The sequence below is a fragment of the Ambystoma mexicanum genome, chromosome 6q (assembly GCF_040938575.1).
Source record: "Ambystoma mexicanum isolate Mex_15411 chromosome 6q, UKY_AmexF1_1, whole genome shotgun sequence".
Lineage (NCBI taxonomy): Eukaryota > Metazoa > Chordata > Amphibia > Caudata > Ambystomatidae > Ambystoma > Ambystoma mexicanum.
This window is the reverse complement of record NC_090937.1, coordinates 279172493-279192119: the sequence shown is the minus strand read 5'-3', so window position 1 is coordinate 279192119 and position 19627 is coordinate 279172493. Positions and strand designations below refer to the sequence as shown.

Here is a 19627-nt window from a genome sequence, read left to right as displayed (position 1 = left end):
ACTGAAGTGTGCCAGTCTGGAACAAAATGCCAGACCCGGAATTACCAGCATTTTTTCCAGCCTGGCACCCTTATAATGAGGTCCTAAGTCTTGACCTTCACCCAGGTTTCCAAAGGGAGGACCAGGGATACCATTGTAGTCTTTTGATTTGCCTCATCAGGAACCCTCCCCCTGTAAAGGGGCAATGTATTGCACTGTGAGATCATGTGTGTTCAGCAGGTTCACACACAGATAGCCACACGATCAAAGGTCCTTTTGAAACAGTTCAGGTCTGCCTTTTTCTTTCGGCCTAAGGGCAGCGCACTATCTGACACAAATGTATTTGTGAAACAAAGTGTAGTCTTATCTGCTAACTCAGGGGAATTGTTCCATGAGACAGAAAGCTGAGGTTCCATGTTCGTATTGGTGATTTAAGCAAGTGTACTCTGCAGCCAGTTACATTCAATCTGTAATTTTGCGCCACAGACATTTCATAGCTTTTGCCTGACAGATTGACCACAGGGAAACCTCTGCCCAAAATGGCTGGGCATTCAATGAAGACAGACATGCATTCACTGGTCTTGTGGCCAGTCCTTCAGACATAGAGGCATAGATGGGGTGGGGTGGGGGTGTCATCTTGCCTAATTTGCCCGAGACAGGCTCTTCAAGGGTTCATTTCTCAAACAGACCATTATTTACCACTCCCAGAGAAGAAGCCTAGCACCTTCTCTAAAATTTCTCAAATCCAGGGGGTCCTGTCTTGCTAGGGCTCCAAGAAGAATTTCTCTCTGACCTGTATCTTCCAGTGGGAGTTTAGTCTAAGTTACTTTTTTTCGATTTACGGATGGTAACGCATGAGACTGTAAGCATATTAATAATGTGTTTTAGCCACATGGCAGTGAAAATGTATTTTTTTGTTTTCCAATTATTCCTTTTTAGATCTACTTATTGAATTATATTTCTATTTAAAATGTAAAGAAAGACAGTCATTTTAAATGCTATAATTGTTTCAAAGGTTAAATATCACTATTAAAAAAGAGTAAATAAACATTTATCTGAGGGAAACAGGACAGGGGTTAATACATTTCTCTGATTTATAGTACAGCAGAAAGGTGAAATATTTGGAAGAACTGTTCTATTTATGTTCTGTTATTGTGACTTATACCATGCACCGCTGCCACCTTTTGCAGTCTCCAGGCGCCCTAGCAGATTTGGAAAGGAAGGAGGGCTGGGAGGGGCTTAGTTAGTAGGATTGAGAGGCAAAAGCGCAAGAGAACGTTGTTATGCTGTCGGTAGCTTCAGTTCGGAAAAAATGGTCACTGTGTACTGGTTTGCTTTTAGTTGATAGTCGTTTTGTGGTGTTTGGTGTATGAGTGCGTGTGTGTGTGGAGATTTGAGTGTGGCTGGCTTAGTTTCTTGTTCAGTGTTGCATGGTGTGTGCAGTTGTGGTGGTTTTATGTTTCACTGCGGTAGAGGTATGGCATGTTTTGTTCTGTGTTTTAGGGTGAGTAGGCAGGATACTGGGGTGTTGTTAGTGGGTCAGTGGACGGTTGCATCACGTTCAGCTAAGTTCAATACACTGGCTACCCTCAACATTCTTCTAAGTGCAACACATTGGTTACCTTCACACATCATCTAAGTGTGATACATTGGCTACCCTCCAAATTCACCTACATGCAACACATGGGCTACCTCCACAATTCATATGAGTGCAAAGTATTGTCTACCCTAAAAATTCTTCTAAGTGCAATACATTGGTTACCCTCACACATTCTTCTAAGTGCAATACAGTGGTTACCCTCACAAATTCTTCTAAGTGCAACACACTGGCTACCTTCACAATTCATCAGAGTGCAAAGTATTGTCTACCCTCAAAAATCTTCTAAGTGCAATATATTGGGTACCCTCATTAATTCTTCTAGGTGCAATAAATTGGTAACCCCCCATAAATTCTCATAAGTACAACACATTGGCTACCTTCACAATTCATCTGAGTGCAAAGTATTGTCTACCCTCAATACATTGACTACCCTCATACATTCTTCTAAGTGCAGCACAATGGCTGGCTTTACAATTCATCTGAGTGCAAATAATTGTCTAGCATCAAACATATAAGTGCAACACCTTAGCTACCTTCATGATTCATCTGAGTGCAAAGTATTGTGTAACCTCAAAATTCTTCTAACTGCAGTACATTGGCTAGCTTTGGAGAGAATAGTGGATATGCTCTGATGTGCACTAAACTTAATCGGTGGCTATGGACTAGATATGCGCCTGACTTTAACACCTACCGAACTCCAAGCACCTAACTTCCGCTATGTAATTTACATTACATTACACTGAAGAAACAAATGTTGTTGTCTCTTACCTGAAGGTTTCTGCAGACAGCTTAGGTGCACGGCTGGGGCGCCCGGGCTAACAGAGCAAACAAGGGATGGGAGCTGCCCAAGGGAGCTGCTGTTGCCTCTGACCCTTGGCCAGTTGTCTGGGCAAGGCTGCTCTGGGACTCCCAGCTATGAAGGCTTCCTGGTGGTCCTAAAGCCAAACAAGGAGGTCAGGGAGAAAAAGAAGCAAGGACGTGAGGAGAGGGCAAGGGAAAGTGCACATGGTGCTAAAATAAATAAAACAGGAAGGCGGCTTCACCGATCGAAGAGGGCCTCACCTGCATGAATGGTTCTGTGGGCCAGTGTATGGCACTACATAGAACAGGAAAGGAGAGAGGGCTTGCATCGGCATGCATTTTAAATTACCAGGCTTTCTGGTGGCCCTGAAGCCAATCAGGGAGGATGGGAGGCAGGAACAGGATGGGGGGAGAGAAGAAAAGGAGTGAGGACGGGAGGAGAGTACAAGGGAAAGCACAAGGGAAAGCACACGTGGTGCTAAAATAATTAAATAAATGAAATGGGAAGCTGGCTTCACTAATCGAAGAGGGCCTCACCTGCATGGATGGTGGTGCAGGTCCATGTCCGGCACTACACGGATCAAGAGAGGAGAGCAGGCGTGCCTCGACATGCATTTTAAATTGCCGGACTTCCCGGTGGCCCTGAAGCCAATCAGGAAGGGTGGGGGGTGGGAACAGGGCGGGAGGCGAGGGGGGAAAAGGAGTGAGGATGGGATGAGAGGGCAAGGGAAAGCACAAATGGTGCTAAAATAAACAAATAAAACGGGAAGGCGGCTTCACCGATCGAAGAGGGCCTCACCTGCATGAATGGTGGTGGGGTCCATTCTGTGTCCGGCACTACACGGAGCAGGAATGATTATAGAAGCATGAAACTTGGGACACATCTACTACATATGAAGAAGTTCTATTTTGGCTATGAGATAATCACAGATTTTCCCCCTAACAGCAATGGCAGACATTCAAAATGGCAACCTCAGAAAATTGTCAATCTGCTCTTTCATATGTTATTTGATTCTGTTACTTCTGTGTTAAATTTGATTTTCTGTGAATGTATGTTATAAATGTGTGCGAAACATCCAATAGTTCATAAAATGCATACACAAAACAAAGGTGCGAAAAAAGAGTAGTGTTATATTATTCTAATTTTTTTGTTCACAGATGAAATGTATGACAATTTAAGAAGAAAAAGGAGATACAAATATGGAGAAAGTACATCAGTTGATGAATCTGTTCAAGCCTGATACTTCTAAACTAATCACAGAAACAGAGTGGAGCAAGTAAGTGTTTCATCTGCCAAGAAGACAATTCTGAGGTTCTTTGCTGTCCAACAGAAACTAAACGTGATACAAAGCGAGCTGGTTATATGACAATATGCGATCTGCTGGTGGGGTTTAGTAGTTTAGGGTGTTTCCAAGGACAATTAATCTGTCGAGTCTGGCTTAAGATGTAGATATCGAGGCAACATTGGTATGATGTAAAGCTCAGTTTTACAATTCGTGTAGATTGCAATTCAATAAAACAATACTGCATAGAGCAGAGAAAAGGAAGATATCACCAGAGGATAATGCTGATAGTTCTATGAAATTCACCCATTATCAGAGTGTTACAGAATTTTCTTTAGTGAATACAAAACCACTATGCTTTTTTGGTAACATGCCGGCCCCAGCTGGAAGATCATTGTATAAAGCATCTACATTTGGCTTTGAAGCTCATGCTTGTCACTGTGCCCTTAAACTAGAAGACAAACCCCTGCGCTCTAAACTGGGTGCAGGTTATCTTATTGCACAAAATGCATGTACTATATTCATTGCCTCATATTATTATATAAGAAAGCAAGAGACACAGAAAACACAAGAAACTGAGATGGACCAAATTAACCATGGTATTGCGTTTGCAGAACTTAATATCATACATTGAAGATACTCGAATGGACAATGAAATTGCACCCATTTTTAAACTTGTTGACCTATGAAATCTATACAGCATGAGGATGAAACAACTTTGCAGTGATCTTTCAGGAAGCATACATTCCACAAAACTGAAAAACAGAATACTTGCTTACTTTCCTGACATGGAAGCAAATAAGCAAGGCCGTCATGTGATGCTTATATTTAATAATGATATTGGATCTGCACTGAGCAAAGCACGTGAAAGCGATGCAGATAGTGACGTTGTTCATCTTGCTAAAACAGCAAATATAGTGAGAAGAGACATCTTTAAACTGAAAAATCCCTCCAAAGCAACATTTGGAAGCAAGTGTCAGGAAGACTCTGTGCCAGAATCTCCAATAGCACTAGTTGCTATGGTTACGAATGGCCCAAACATTAAAGCACAGTCAAGTTATTCAACAATGCCACAACCAATCCTCACTGTTGCACAGTTACTAATGTACAACAGTGTGAGACTTCGGGAGTATGAGTCTGAAAGAAACTTCAGGCACAACCCGAGAATGGAAACTCCTTTGCCTATCTGCTTAGGTATTTTAATCCATACAAGAACTTGCAAGTGTTAAGTTGTTGAAAGCCTGCTCGAGCTCGGGTTAAGCATATCATACGACCGTATGCTGCACATCTCCACAGAACTTGGCAATGAAATATGTCATCAATTTCACACAGAAAATGCTGTCATTCCTCTTACGTTAGATGGAGGTCTCTTCACGACTAGTGCGGTCGACAATATAGACCACAATCCAAGCGCTTCCACAGATCATGACTCTTTCTATGGTACAGGAATACCAATATTTCAACATCGAGACGATGATTTTACAGGCACTGATCGAACTATGACTAAAAATCCTGTTCCTGAGTGCTACGCCAGCGTGCCTCCTGTTCCTCCTATGAGAAATGATTGTCCTCTGGCAACAGTGGAGGAGAACTTACTGGACTACCAAGTTACACGGCAAGCTAGGGTGAAATAATACACCAGGCAGGAGCATGTAATCGAGGTTCTGGCTAGTGACAACTGACAAGGGGATGAAATAATCACGTGGGCAGCAGATGCCCATCAACAAAAAGATACTCCAAAAGATTGTGAATTAACACTTCCATCCCTGCTGCCTCTATTTTCAGACCATGCTTTGTCCGTGGCCCTGATTAGCCATTCAATTTATATTTTGAAGACAGCCGTTAAAGGCCTTAATCCTGGGCAGATTCCAGTCATTACATTTGACCAGCCACTCGCATTGGCAAAACAAATCTAGTGGAACTGGCCAACAACTCATGGCAAAGATCAATTCATTGTAATATTTGGTGGGCTGCATATTGAGATAGCAGCTCCCAAGGTTCTTGGAAATAGAGGAAAGTGGGTGGACTGGAGCACTTGTTCGGGCTGATAGTACCACAGTTGGAAAAGCTGATTCATTTATTAAAGGTTCCCATGTGACTCGTCCCAGTAGGGTTCAACAAATCAGAGCAAATTATCTCTATTTACTTCTGCAGCATGCCTACAATGACTACAGGCAGGATATAGAGGATAGCCATCAAGTTGAGTCACTTGAAGGCTGGTGTAAAGAAAGAAGTGATGTATGTACACAATTTAGATTCTGGTACATCATTCTTAAACTAGAACTTCTTTTGATGACTTTTGTAAGGCGATACGAGAAGGAGATTTTTAGCTCTATATAGAGCCACTATCCAAGATTTTTCCCTGTTTCTTTTTCTTAGACCATACTCACTAGGAAGGATGGATTCCTGCCCACTTACGTGATATGGTTTCACTTAAAAAACATCACCCTAACACCTATATAAAGTTCATGAAAGGAAGGTTTGTGACCAAAATGGCAAAGTATGCGCTCTATGCTATTTCCATTAATCAGGCCCATGAACGACATAACGCATCAGTCAAAGGTAATGGAGGGGCTGTAGGCCTGACAGAATGCCCAAGAGCTCTTCTTCGTTGGATGGTCTCTGGTCCTGAGATGGCCCGCTTAGTGGAAGAATGTAATTCTACAAAGACGAAGAGATGGGGAAAAAGATGAGCATCGCCATAGGGCCAACAAGCATTCACAGATGGCTTTTGCAAAAGATATCAAGTCTCTTACTCATGCAATACAAGATATGGGAACCCCATTTAGTGAAACTAGCTGTGATCTAGTGGAACTTGACAGCAGAAATATAGTACATCAAGCAGTTGAAGACACATAGCTAAATACTGAAAAAATTGGAGTTGACCAGTAGGAGTTATATGTCAGCGACAGGCTTCGTTTATGAAACTAAACTTATAGCAGATCCTACTAAGCGGAATAACCTCCTCCTCTCCAGCCATCTTCCAGTTTGTGAAAAGTCAAATAAAAAGTTACAAATGACATCGCTGAGGAATTACTGCTCACTATTTTCTAGACTCTACATTGCATCAAAGATACATAATGAAGATCTGGATGAACTTTTTAGACATGGAAACCAAGCCTATCCTCCAGCACTGTTGAAATTAGGGAGTCTAAGAACCAGAAAAAAGTCTGATTTATTGATTTGCCTGGAAGAGCTCACACCCGAAAAAAACAGTACTTCCAGACCAACAGTTCAAATCACCATCCTTGACGGCACTGCATTTGTCAACATGCTGCAACCAGGATTTACGGAAAAAATACGAGGGTAAAGCCAGTACTGTGTTCATACCCTACATCAAATCTCAGCTTCAATATATGACAAGGCTAGATATCATCTGCGATGTCTACAGGCCTTACAGCCTGAAGAGTGACGCATTTAGTAAAAAGGGAAAAGGTGTTCGGAAACGTGTTGAACCAACAAATGCACTTCCTAAAAATTGGCAGGATTTTCTACGGAATTATGAAAATATGATTTAATTGTTCCCATTCTTGGCAAAAACCTTAACAGCGATTGACACAAGCAAGCAGGTAATTACCACAAATAGCACAATGTTCTTTCTATAAATTATCAAGATGTCTTGGGACTGGCTCCATGCTCACACAATGAAGCAGACACTGCGTGCAGCAAGGATATAACAAAGCCGAAATACGCACTATGGACACTGACGTTTTAGTTCTCGCCATCACATCTGCACAACGTCTGAACATTGAGGAACTATGGGTTTGCATTAGGAGTAGGGAAGAACTTCCGGCTCTTTAGCGCTCTTGAGTTAGCAAGAGCTTTGGGTGCTGATCGTTGTACTGCTGCACCAATGTTTCATGCACTAACTGGGTGTGACACTGTGTCCTCTTTTGGAGGAAGAGGCTGGACTGCATGGGACACCTGGAATGCATACAGACATGTCACCTCAGCTTTTTGTGGATTGGCTGACAGGCCTAGTCAGCAGGCAGTAGAAGAAATTCAGAGGTCATTGGAGAGATTTGCAGGTTTGCTATATGACTGTACTAGTAGAGACTAACATGTTAATGGGGCAAGAAAACATCTATTTTCTCAGAAAGGTAGAGCAATTGGCAATCTGTCTCCCACGCAAGATGTGCTCATTGAGCTTACAAAAAGAGCAGTCTACCAGGCTGGTTGCTGCTGGGCCCAAACAATGGTCTCAACACCACAGCTTCCATCGCCAAGTGATTAAGGGTGGAAGAAGAAGAATTAAGTATTTGTACTTGTGATGCTCTTTGTACTGACTGAAATAGGGCTTGAGCTGTTATTTCCAATAATCTGTTTCAGCAATAGTGTCAATATTCAATAATGAACAATAACATACAAATCAGTGATATAAGACACAGTATTTGCATTAGATAAACAAAAATCAATAATTGTTAATGGTTTTGTTTTTCTGCCCTTGACCAAATCAATGAATTTATAAATTCGGCTATACATTATGAAAGAAAAACATTACTATTTACTATTTGTGTTCATTTATATTTCTAAAGTGTACAATAGGCATTGCATGACCACAAGTAAAAGAAAGAACAATGACTATCCACTGAAATTAAGATAACTAAATGGCAACTAGGCGCCATTTTTTAAACAGGGCTGCCAACTTTAATCCAGGAAAAATCTCAGATGGCCTCATAGCCAAAAATGTTCATTAGGGTGTGCCAAAATGCATGGTTCTGTCATCAAAGGCACAATTGTTTCACCTATCTGTAGTACTGTTAGTGGTAAAGCTATTTATGTGGACGCTTAAGTAAGGCTGACCGGGCACTGTGCCGACTGGAACCTCTGGTTTACCTTCCAAGCTTGAGAGCTCACTGTTTTTGTTTCCATAGCAACAAAACAATATTTCTGTACTACTACACTCTGGTAAATTAAATAATAATGGGAATGAAATTGGGATGAAATAAAAGTACATGCATGGGTCCTAAATAAAGTGAGAGGCACCGTTTTTTTCGGCCCGATAGAATGGATTTCTCCAATGCTTTTCTAGGGCCTCTCCGGGGCCGCAGCCAGCCCCGCCTACCCCACTTGTGACCAACTTCTGAGACTTGCCGGAGTCTTTGCCATATCGCAAAGGCACGTCTCAACCGGATAGATAGCCGAGGGACCACTGCCCTGGAACATTTCATTTTAAAATGATGTGAACATCGGACAATTCTAGCAGCAGTTTGACCCTGTGGGTGAACGGCAGCCATCATTTGGGCGCAGTTCCGAGTCAAATGAAATTAAGGAAAACATGGGGACAGAATATATTTGAGCAAAGCCTCAATTTCAGTTCTCGTTTTGCTTGCAGACGATAAGTGTACTGACCCATCACCAGGCTTGGACTGGCCTATAGGGCAACAGCACAATGCCCGAACCAAAAATGCAAAAATGCTAGTGTGGGCCAGTTTTTTTTGTCTAAGTGAGCCACTTTCATAACTTACTTCACCATGGGCCTAGTAGTTTGGACCAGTGCTACTAAACGAATATTCTACTAAATGCACAATTTGCATCACATTTTATCAAAAACCTCTCCCCTTGGGTACTACTCAAACAGTCTGCCACAAAAGCAGTGCATTGCCATCTGCAACTATCGGAGACTTTTTCATTGGTGCCCGAGACAATTTTATGCCCCAGTCCGTCCCTGCCCATCAGTGGGCATTTCTACCACATATGGAGGGTCGTACGCGAACAAAAAGTACGTTTTCAGCACAAAAAAGCTTGTGAGCTTTTTATAAACCGTTGAGTAGTATATTGGGTTATAAGCGTGGAAACATGTTGAAGTGTTTGAGAAAACGTTTTTGGGATATTCATATTGGCACCAAGTCAAAAAAACGTATCCCATATTGGCTCAAAGAGCTGTCCCGCGCTGAGCTGTTGAGGCGTCCATTCCGGTACCCCTCCCATTCCCCCTTCCCCCCATTGGCCGAGGGGCCGCTCGGAGCCTGTCTGCAGCCGCCCAAGAACCCCAACCAAGGGCGCTCTGAGGCCGAGGGCCAGGTGTTGTCTGGGCAGAACGCGGCCTGCCTTCATGCCTGCACGGCCTATCCTCCTCATTAGAAAATACATCTGACTGCTATTTCGGCTCTCCGGTTACACCAAAGGTCAAGTCGTGTCATTGTAATGAAGTCATCTATTTGTCTCCTGGAGAATAACTAAAAATAGTCCAGGACTGGGTTACAGGGGATGAGCACAAACGCATGACATGCACAGGAGGGAGTGGGGTCACGAGAAAGGAGGGGTCTACTTTGAGTCGGACTCCTTGCTTGAGTTCAAAGTTTCATTTGATTTGATGATTTATAGAGCGCTTTACACCAAGGCGCTGAAAATTGTTTTATTGAATGCCCATTCATTCACAGAAAGCCTAATCACTGACAGCCAGCCCTTACTTGCAGGACCCTGGGATCTAGAAACATAAATAACGCAAGGAGAAGTCCATGGAAGGAAACTTGAACCAAACTTGGAAAAAGTACTGAAATCTGCCAGACAGTCACGTTTTTGTTTCCGGACACCAACATTGATCACCACTAATGCACAGCTGCACTCTCGCGCTCTAATGAAGTCATCCAGATACTGCCATCCTAATGGGATCAAGTTATGCAAATATGTTCGTGGAGTCCTGATCAAAGGAGAAATTATCGGAAGGAGGGGCTCTAGAGGGGGGCAGGTCAGACCATTCTTTGGAAAAAAATGTTTATTTCAAGGCAGTCCTCAATGAATGTGTATACAATTCCAAGTCATTTGTTCATATAGAAAACCAGAATTTAGGATTAAAGATACAATACTTGTCCAAGATCACAAGCATGAGCTGTCATGAAATCCTTTCAACTCCCAGTGCGCCGATGGATCGTTCTCCAAAGTGTACGGGCCAGATAGCGTCAAGAACATTTTGTGCGGAGCTTACAGTAATCATGTTTAAAGTGTTTTTTTTTTTTTTTTTAAATCATTGACAGCACACATTTGGTAAACCCAGCTTCTTCCATCCCGTTGGGTCCCACATGTGAAAGTATTAGTGGGGCGGAGCTCCAGTGGCCTATAGCAAGTGAGAACATGTCTCTCATTCTGAGAGCCAATGGCTGTGAGACATCATACACGATTGTCGAGGATTTGTGGAAATGTCAAGCACAAGTTAATTCACTGGGCACATCAGGCATTTTATTGATGTTGCCAATGCACCACAAAGGATGTAACATGCCTAAACATATATGTACAGCCATGTGATTGACATTGGTCGGCACATAAGAGAACAAACAAAAGGATACGCTTAGCAAAGGATTAGGGGTTGTGTACAAATTGGGGTCAAAATAACAAACTAATATGGTCTGAGCTTAATTAAAGTTGCCAGGGATGGTGTTTCCCCAGTATGAACTCTGTTCTTGACGAAAACCCCCAGCAAAATAGTATCACTTGGAGGAGAACAAAAAAGTGTCCAAATAAAAGATCTCTTTAGTTTCGAAAAGCCCAGGCCCTGGTCTCTCCTAGTGGCTTAATACCATGAGCAACACTCTCACAGTCTCGGGTGTAAGTGGTTCCTGCACCCTTCTTACAGCTTTCACAAAGGGAAGTCTCCTTCCTGGTCTCAGCACCAGACTCGAGCTTGTTGCAGGCTTTTTAGGTGGTCTCGCAGTTGACATGGCCTTCAACCAAGGCCCAGAGTTGCAGGGGTACAGGAGGTGGTTCTACGTTTTTGACAGGGTATTCTCCAGGTTTTTTCCCCCTTCCCTCTCACCAGGATGTTGGTTCCGCGGCCACCTACTCCAGTTTCTTGCTCACCATCTGTTCCTAGAAGGTCCTAACACAGACCTTCCTCTCACTCTTTTTGTTTTAAACTCTTCTGGCCCACCTGAAGGCCATGGCCAAGCTTCGTCCACAAGGCCTGTCAGCTTTTCCCCTTGGCATGGTTTGGGACAGCACGCACTTCTCATCCCTCCTGTTCTGACTTTCTGCTGATGTGAAATTTCGTTTCCCATCCTTAATATTCCACTATTTCTCCACTCCTCTTTCTATCACCTCCTCCCGGATGTTTTTCTCCCTCTCTTCACTTCCCTCTAACACCTCATTGATGTTTCTCCAACCGCTTGTCCAATTCTTTCGATTTCCCTCTTCAGCCAACTCCGAATGAACTCTCTCACCTGAATCCCATTGCTTACTGCCACAGGGCCAGCCTTTGATGGGGCTGTTGCCCTGCCTTCGTGCCTCTCTCTCGTGTAAGGAAACTCAGGTATGTTTCCTTTGGAAGCTGGGATCAGGATTGGCTGATGGGCCCCACTGTTAGGATTCGCTTTCAGACCTGATGTGAGCTTTGGGGGGAATTCATCCCTCCCCTTGGGTGCTCCTCTCTCTCTGCCATTCCCTGGACCTGCCTATCTGTGACACCCATAGCCTAAAGGATCTTAGCTGTATCAGGATGGGGCCCTTGGAAGTCATTGATGGATTGCTCATGTGCTACCTTCTGTTAAAGATCTCACTCTTTGGCCTTTGGTTCTATATCAAGTTTCTATACCCAAAAAAGGGAGCAGAGTTTGCAGGCATGGGTGACTTTGTGGAATCATCGGTTCCCTACTCCCTTAAAGCAGCAGCATCATCTACAGTGGCAATTTGACAAGCCTCTGCCTCCTACACGTGGCACGATAAGGGTCACCAGGCATTACACCCGGGACCAGTATCATCTGGCTGGTGGTCTTACCCAGCCCTCACAAGCAAAATTGGGCAGGGTATTTCATCATAATACGTAAATGGAAGTTTGTGCTGTTGTCTCGGTTTTCATAACTTAGTCAAAGATCACAATACGATCCCTTCAGATTTACATCAAATGCACTAACATCTGTCAGTGGATATTTTGATTAAAAGAAACCCTACTGCATCTGGAGGGGTTCAGATTCAGCCCCAAGACAAAAGTGAACTGCCCCAGGCCATGCTGGGCCTAACAATGCAGAACACTGAATACATTGTGGGCTGCCAGGCTGAAAGGCCAGCAGGAACATTTTGACACTACCAATGGGCCTATTGAGTTCAAAAGAATTAGGCTGTAACAGCCTGAACACAGCTTATTAATAGCAAAAAGAGACCATGGAAATGTATGGACTTCTGCAGCTGAAACAAGGAAAATGTGAAAAATGAAACAAGATCACAGAAGGACATTTAAAGGCACACTGTTGGCTAACAGACAAAAAGGCATTATTTCACATGCACCTGCCAAATATCAGAATGCTGTTTTCAGAGCAAGTGAAATACAAACACTAAATGGGCCTTGAATTTGAGTGACTAGGCCAAAGGCCAGAAAGTACTTTCCATTACATGTGACTGAGTTCTAATGTAAAGCCTTGCTGACACAGAGAGCAAAGAATAAGGTGTAACTTTGCAAAAGCAGAAACAGTTACCATGGGAAGGTGTTCATTTAGCAGCTTAGAACAAGACCTTAAGAACTAAAGCAACAACCTAAAATGTGTTTCCAGCTCCCCAGAAAATGTCACAAAGCAGAGATTCGGGGAGATGACAGCTTAATAAATTAGATATCTGTATAGGAAATTTTGTGTTGACAATTCTTACATTTTCTTTATAAATCATGAAAATCAACCAATCGAACCTCCAAACTTGTGTCGTCGTGGAACTCATTTCAATAAGTCTGGCATGATGAGAAGAATTCAAAAATATATGTAGTGTTAGGTTTATTAGAAATTAGAGAAAGTTGTCACGTTGTCGTTTTTAAAGGTATCACAGAAGTGGGAAAAAAAGCAATTTCCCGAGGGTGGAGTTATGAGTCCATAGGGATGATATCCATTAACTTCAGGAAACAATCATTGCAAGGGGAGGACAGCTGATGTCCAATCCAGACCAAGAGCCAATAAGCTGCCACATCCTAATTTTAATAATTTGGGAGGTGGTTTAGATGTTAAAAGGTGTTGCACAATGGGAATCAGGAAAAGCTGCCTGATATCATCTTATTGGAACTACTACTGACAAAATTGCTGGAGGAGACCAGTGAAATACTAAATGCTGGCTGGGACCCACAACAGGAGGCAAATCATAAAGGGATTCATGTTGGAGGCCATTCTTGACTAAACCTGGAGAGGCCTCTAACCAAGTCCTGATGTTTCCGCTGAGTATCCAGGAGCCTGGGGTGGTGTCTTTTCCCTGAGCACAAATAACCCAGATATTCTATGTAAGTAAAATTGTCCAATAATATGTTATGATATGATATGGCATTTATAACGCGCCTATACACAAGTGTTTCAAGGCAATCAACCAAGTCTTGTAGGGATCTGTTTGATTGCATATCTTCTCATTATTAATTGGGTGGGCAGACTAAGTAGACCCTTAGTATTTTTACTATATAATAATTTAATTAATTCCCCTATAGCTAACTAACATGGGGTGATTTTGTTGAAACTCAACAACATCGCTTCCAGTGTGAAGAAAAATATAGTCTGTAAAATAATTGGGTACTCCTATTTCTCATTGCCAACCCCAAACTTCCCTAGAGGGAGGGGTGCATAAAAAACAAAATTCCCAGCTGTTCACCATTTCTCAGACCCTGCCTAAAAGCAGAGGGGCGCTGAATGCTGAATATCTGGGTTTTGCTAGTGCTGTGGCAGAAAAGTGTATTGCCAAATTAAATAAAGTGAAGTCCTTGAGATAAAAGCACACTCTCTACTGAGAGTGGGAAAGTGACTAGTGGTAGAAGAGAGATTCTTCACTGCATTCTGGTGAAGAAGAAGGGTTCTATATATAAAAAGGTTTTTTTTTTAAGTCTGTTGTGCTCCAATATTGCTAGCATTTCCAAGTGCGCAGGGAGATTAAAAATACAGAGCGCTGCATGTGTGAAATTATTTTTGAAAATAGTAAAGTGTTGCATATTAATTCAATTAAACTTCATATAAAGTAGAGGGCCCAGTGTATGATCCAGTTATATTTGAAGGTGCTACATGTTATTAAAAGTGACACTCAGCTTTCCTTCAGGCTCCCCTCAGCCTCCTCTCCTCTCTCTCTCACTCATTCCTGACTGTCTATCCGCGATTCAGGATTGGCGCGCCTCCAACGATTTCTGCCTTAATGCCAGTAATACGTAGATCCTTCACATTGGGACCCCTGCCCCTGTTTTCCCTCTCTCACTCTGGCTGCATGCCTTGGGCCCTCTTTCTTCGCCTTCCTGTGAGGCAAAAAACCTTGGTGTCATCTTGGACTCCACTCTCTCTTTCTCTCCTCACATCCCAAACGTCCCACTACCAGCTGCACCTCCTCCAAGGGACTCTTCCCTTTCTCACTTCCCCCAGAAGCTCACTGTCTTCAGAGCCCTGGTTTTCTCTAGGCTGGACTACTGCAACAGCCTCTTTCTCAACCTGCCTTCCTTTACTCTCTGACCCTCTGCAACTTATCCAGAACAGGACTGAAAGACTTATCCTTGTCCTCAAGCCCAGAGACCATATGTCTCCAGCCCTGAAATCTCTCCACTGGCTTCCGGTGGCTGCAAGGATCAAGTTCAAGACACTTTGCATTGTCCACAAGGCTATCTGGGGACCACACTACATCCAACGCTCCCTTCCAAAATACCTTTCTTCTCGAACCCTTCGCTCAGCTACCTCCAACTCTCCAAGGGTTAGACACTTCTCCAGGCAGAGAGTGGGGGTAGATCTCTTTCCTCTGCAGGTGCCTCCCTCTGGAATAGCCTCCCTGCCCTTCTCAAACTTGAGTTGGACCACCTTAGGTTCCGGAAGCAACTCAAACCTTTCCTCTTCTCCTCTGCTTTCTCTCTGACCATCCCCTGATGACCTACCTGACCTACCTGTCTGCTGTACCGACTGGTTGCTTGGCTACCCACAGAGTCTCACTGGGTACAAGGCTCTTTCTTGATCTGTCACCTTAGCACTGCCTCCGGGCCTGCCAGGCAATTAGGGGCTGTAACTGAAGCCCTACAGTCCCTTGTTCTCCTTGCACTAACAAGAGCCACGCTGCCCTGTCTGCACTTACTCAGAGCATTCCTACCCCGTTTTCCCCTCCCCTCTCCCTTGCACTCCCCGCTCCTTTCCCCTTGCACTTATCCTTCTCGCACTTGCACGATCTGAATGACACAAGGCCAAGTAAGATCGTTGTCTTGTCCTCCCTCTGTCTTCCCTCTCTTGTTGTGCCTAGAAACACTTGTGTACAGGTACATTATAAATGACTTATCATATCTTATCATACCCTAAAGGGTGAGGGATCTACGTGGTTCTATATGACATGGCTAGATTGAACATAAATGGAATATTGGTGTGGCACTTTTGAATGGGAGGGGGGACTGAACTCCATGTTTTGATTGTAGCCATATAAATATCTCCAATACATCAACAGTAAAACACGCATTCAGTTAAATACATAACATCATGTTTTGACTATGATCATGGTAGTAACGGAAAAAGTGGTATTTACTTTTAAAATACCACTTAATTATGAGTTGGGTACATATGGGTTATTTTATTTTATGAGGTACATAGAAAGCACTAGATTGGGTGAATATGGGTAGTTATCTCATGCAGTACTTTACATCATGTGGAACTTTCTATGCACCCTATGCAGTATACATATTCCAGAAGATCGCAATACTTGAGGTAGGTTGTAGTCTAAAAATACAAAATAATACAAAAATGCCATCTGAAATCTCAACTATTCCACACTAAGCCTCAACTTAGATAAAGGGTAATATCCCCTGAAGCGTATCCAAGAGTGTAACAGCGCATCAGTCATTGTGTCCTGGAAATATCATTATAAGTAGTGATTTTTCAAAACTAAAGAAATCATAGCTATTAGATATGCACTCCATTTAAATATGCCTGAATAATATGTACTGTATGAGCTCCGTCCTATTGACTCTCATATAATGATTATATGAACAGAATATCAAGGAGAAAGAATGAACCAGAATTTAGGATTTATTCTTTGAAGGGTTGGTTGTGCACATAAAAAATATTTTTAAACTCAAAAGTAGCAGATTCATGAAATGCTTAAGAAAATGACGATTATCCCAAAAGGTAGCATGAGGAAGCTCTGCTTATCTTTACGCGTTTCCAAGAACAGCTCCAATGCTAACGTTCTGCCAGGCATTTGTTATGTTATATTATGTTAGCTGGTATTTGCACAGCACTATGAGGATGAACTCACTCCTATATAAATAACCCTGCGATATGCTTGTACTGTCTCAGTAAACTTTAGCAACGCTGCTGAGAAGCATTATACTGCTCCATTCAAAGTTACTGGTGCTATCCCAGAGAAGTGGCAGCACTGTACAAATAAAACAGAATTGCAGCCAGGGAAGGATTGAGAGGGGGTTATCGTAGCACCGCTGCTCTGTTAACAAGTGCTGGTGATTTGCCTCACTTCTTGCCACTGCGAGTTATACCTGGTGACGAGGAGCATCCTTCTCACTCCTTAAATATGTCGCTGCTTCTCCCCACCCCCTTTCTGCGCTATCCTAAGTCTACCGTCCCCCATCTCGCAGTCACCCTTTGCCTCTGCATGAACCTCCCCTCTCTTTACTCCCTTTCTATCTCTCATCCTATCCTCTGCCTCTTTTATTTCTCCCAGCCTCATTCATTGTTATGTATTGAAGTTAGTGCAGTATTAGAATAGATCGAATGCAGAATGATAAGGGTAAGGACATTCTAGGATGATGGGGTCGGATCGGGCAGTTCAACAGGAATAAAGGAGATAGCAGGATACATAACGGTTGTCAGTGTATTTATTATATCCGTATTGAGAACATAACATTCATCTCTCTATTTCGATCTTTTGCACGCAGACTTGCTCACGTTTCTACCCTCCCTATCTCGAATCCTTTGCCTCTTCTCACTTCCTCCTTAACAACCCGCATGTCCCTTTTCTTACCCATCAACCATTCACACTCTGCCACCAAAAACTGTCTAAACCCTTTATCACCATTTGTGTTAAACAGTTAGAGTTGGACTTCGGCATGCATTTTCCCCTGATCTGGGAGCCAGCAAAAAAATAAAAAAATAAATAAGAATTGCCCCGAATCTAAGACCAGGAAAAAATGATTTGCAGCCACCAATTGGTGTGTTCAGTTTTTAAATGGTGGGAAAACCATGGTTCGAACCCCGGGATATAGGACATGGGGTGACACAGACACAAGGCCACCAAAACGTCTGACCAGAATACCTGTAAAATGGCTTCTTAGGCTTTTACTCTGCAGGATATATTTGAATACAGCTTTTTATGCTTAAAATGTACCTTATGCACTTTACCTGTAACATAGGAAACGTCCCTGTCCGGATATTCCACATGTTCATGAATAATCTTCCGAGAGGCAAACGTTTATGCGGGGAGAGGGTGAGAACAAACAAACCCCCCCCTGCCACTCCATATCCCCCGTCATTGGTCCGATCCCACAGTAGATAATAAAAATACTTTAAAATAGTTCACAAAATGGCAAAACCTTTATAAAACACTGCCCCCATTCTGCGACGCCAGAGGGACCCGTATGTAGGCGGTATAAATGTAGAACATCATAAAATATCAAACAAAGGTTTCCCTGAATCTGCAACCCAGGCGGGCATATCTGTAGTCAAAATCCAAAAATGAATCAAAATAAAATAAACCTTTTTTTGCTGAGAAAGGCTCTCTCTCTTTTTCTCGTTGTCTATCTTTCTCCCCCATCATGCACCAGGGCCTTTTGCTGTACCATCTGGCCTTCTTCTCTGTCAATTCCTCTGTGAGCCCCATCTTTCACTATCTCACAATATTCTCCCACATGGAAGAAAACAGGCTTGCAGACTGTTGCAGAGCCTCTCTCACAAATTATGTACTGGTTATCTATCCAATTTGGGGAGAAGAGGATTCATGGATTCATGCACTGGCCGGGTCCCTCCAGCCTCCTCGGTCCCCACAATAAGCGACATCACATCAGGACCATCTCCAGGTCAACCAATTTCCAATCTCCTAGCAACAAACCTATACCCTGCGTTAGCCCTACATTGTGTTTGGACTAGGAGTCGCCCAGCATCTCCTCGGGACTCAATTTCACTGAACGTTCCCTTTATTGGGAGGATACATCTGGAAAAACTTTCCACCGAGGAAATTGGGTCTTTCTAAATATTTCCTACCCTTATTTCTACATATAGGTATGCCTTCCTGAAATTGGATATGTTGTACATACCATATGTCTCTGTATATGTCGCCATTTATTAAACATATTCCTCTGTTACACTGTATTCCTGACTACCCTCATATCCCTCCAGAGTGCTTTACCTTGGTTTCTAGTACACCCCACCAATAGTTGAGCCAAAGGAAGGCTGAGGGGCCCCTGCCTTACCAATATTAACAATCTACTTGACAGTCTTCTTGGGCTCTAGAGAAAACACCTCTTCTTAACTCCAGCGTGGTGGCCCTTTTTGAGGTTTGCTTTCGGATTTTTGACACTTGACTTCCCTTTGCTTAGCTATGTGGTGGTGATTGCAACAGCATCCATTATCAGTAGTTTTCAAACAGATAGAAAAAACTAAATCTCAACAAATTTTGTTTAAAAAACTCCAATGAGAATTTGCAAAAAATAAACGGGTTTGGTCAATGGAACTAGCCGAGATGTTTCATTTCTAAACAAGAATTAGCAAAGCTAAAAGTATTGGCTTTTTTAAAACCATGGATTGGGGATTTTCCAGGCACTGCTATAATTGTACTACCTGGCAATACGATGGCAACAGCTGGAAAATGGTGTGATTATTATGGTGTGATCTGGCAAATGTCCATCTAATACCTATTCCCAAGCCAGAACTGTTAGCTTTGTCAGTGCTTGTTTTTCATAGGACATCATACGTAATACATCAGGAGCTCCCTTAATGGTTTAGCTGCCACTGTAAATATCAGAAGAATGATTAGAAATATAATTGGTGGGCTATATAAAGAAAAAAGTGTAATGTTATTGAATGATAATGGTATGCATGTTCATAGTGAC

At 42.8% G+C, this 19627-nt stretch overlaps 1 protein-coding gene and 1 long non-coding RNA gene across 2 annotated transcripts in view; one reads left to right on the top strand and one right to left on the bottom strand.

Annotated features, from left to right (window-relative positions):
• Positions 1-19627, top strand: part of LOC138515973 (uncharacterized) — a 322103-nt gene that overhangs the window by 28825 nt on the left and 273651 nt on the right. Inside the window, exon 2 of the long non-coding RNA XR_011282191.1 lies at positions 3539-3657. This is a non-coding gene — a long non-coding RNA (uncharacterized lncRNA). The remainder of the gene's footprint in view (positions 1-3538; positions 3658-19627) is intronic.
• Positions 1-19627, bottom strand: part of PRSS12 (serine protease 12) — a 742297-nt gene that overhangs the window by 634322 nt on the left and 88348 nt on the right. The window lies entirely within an intron of this gene.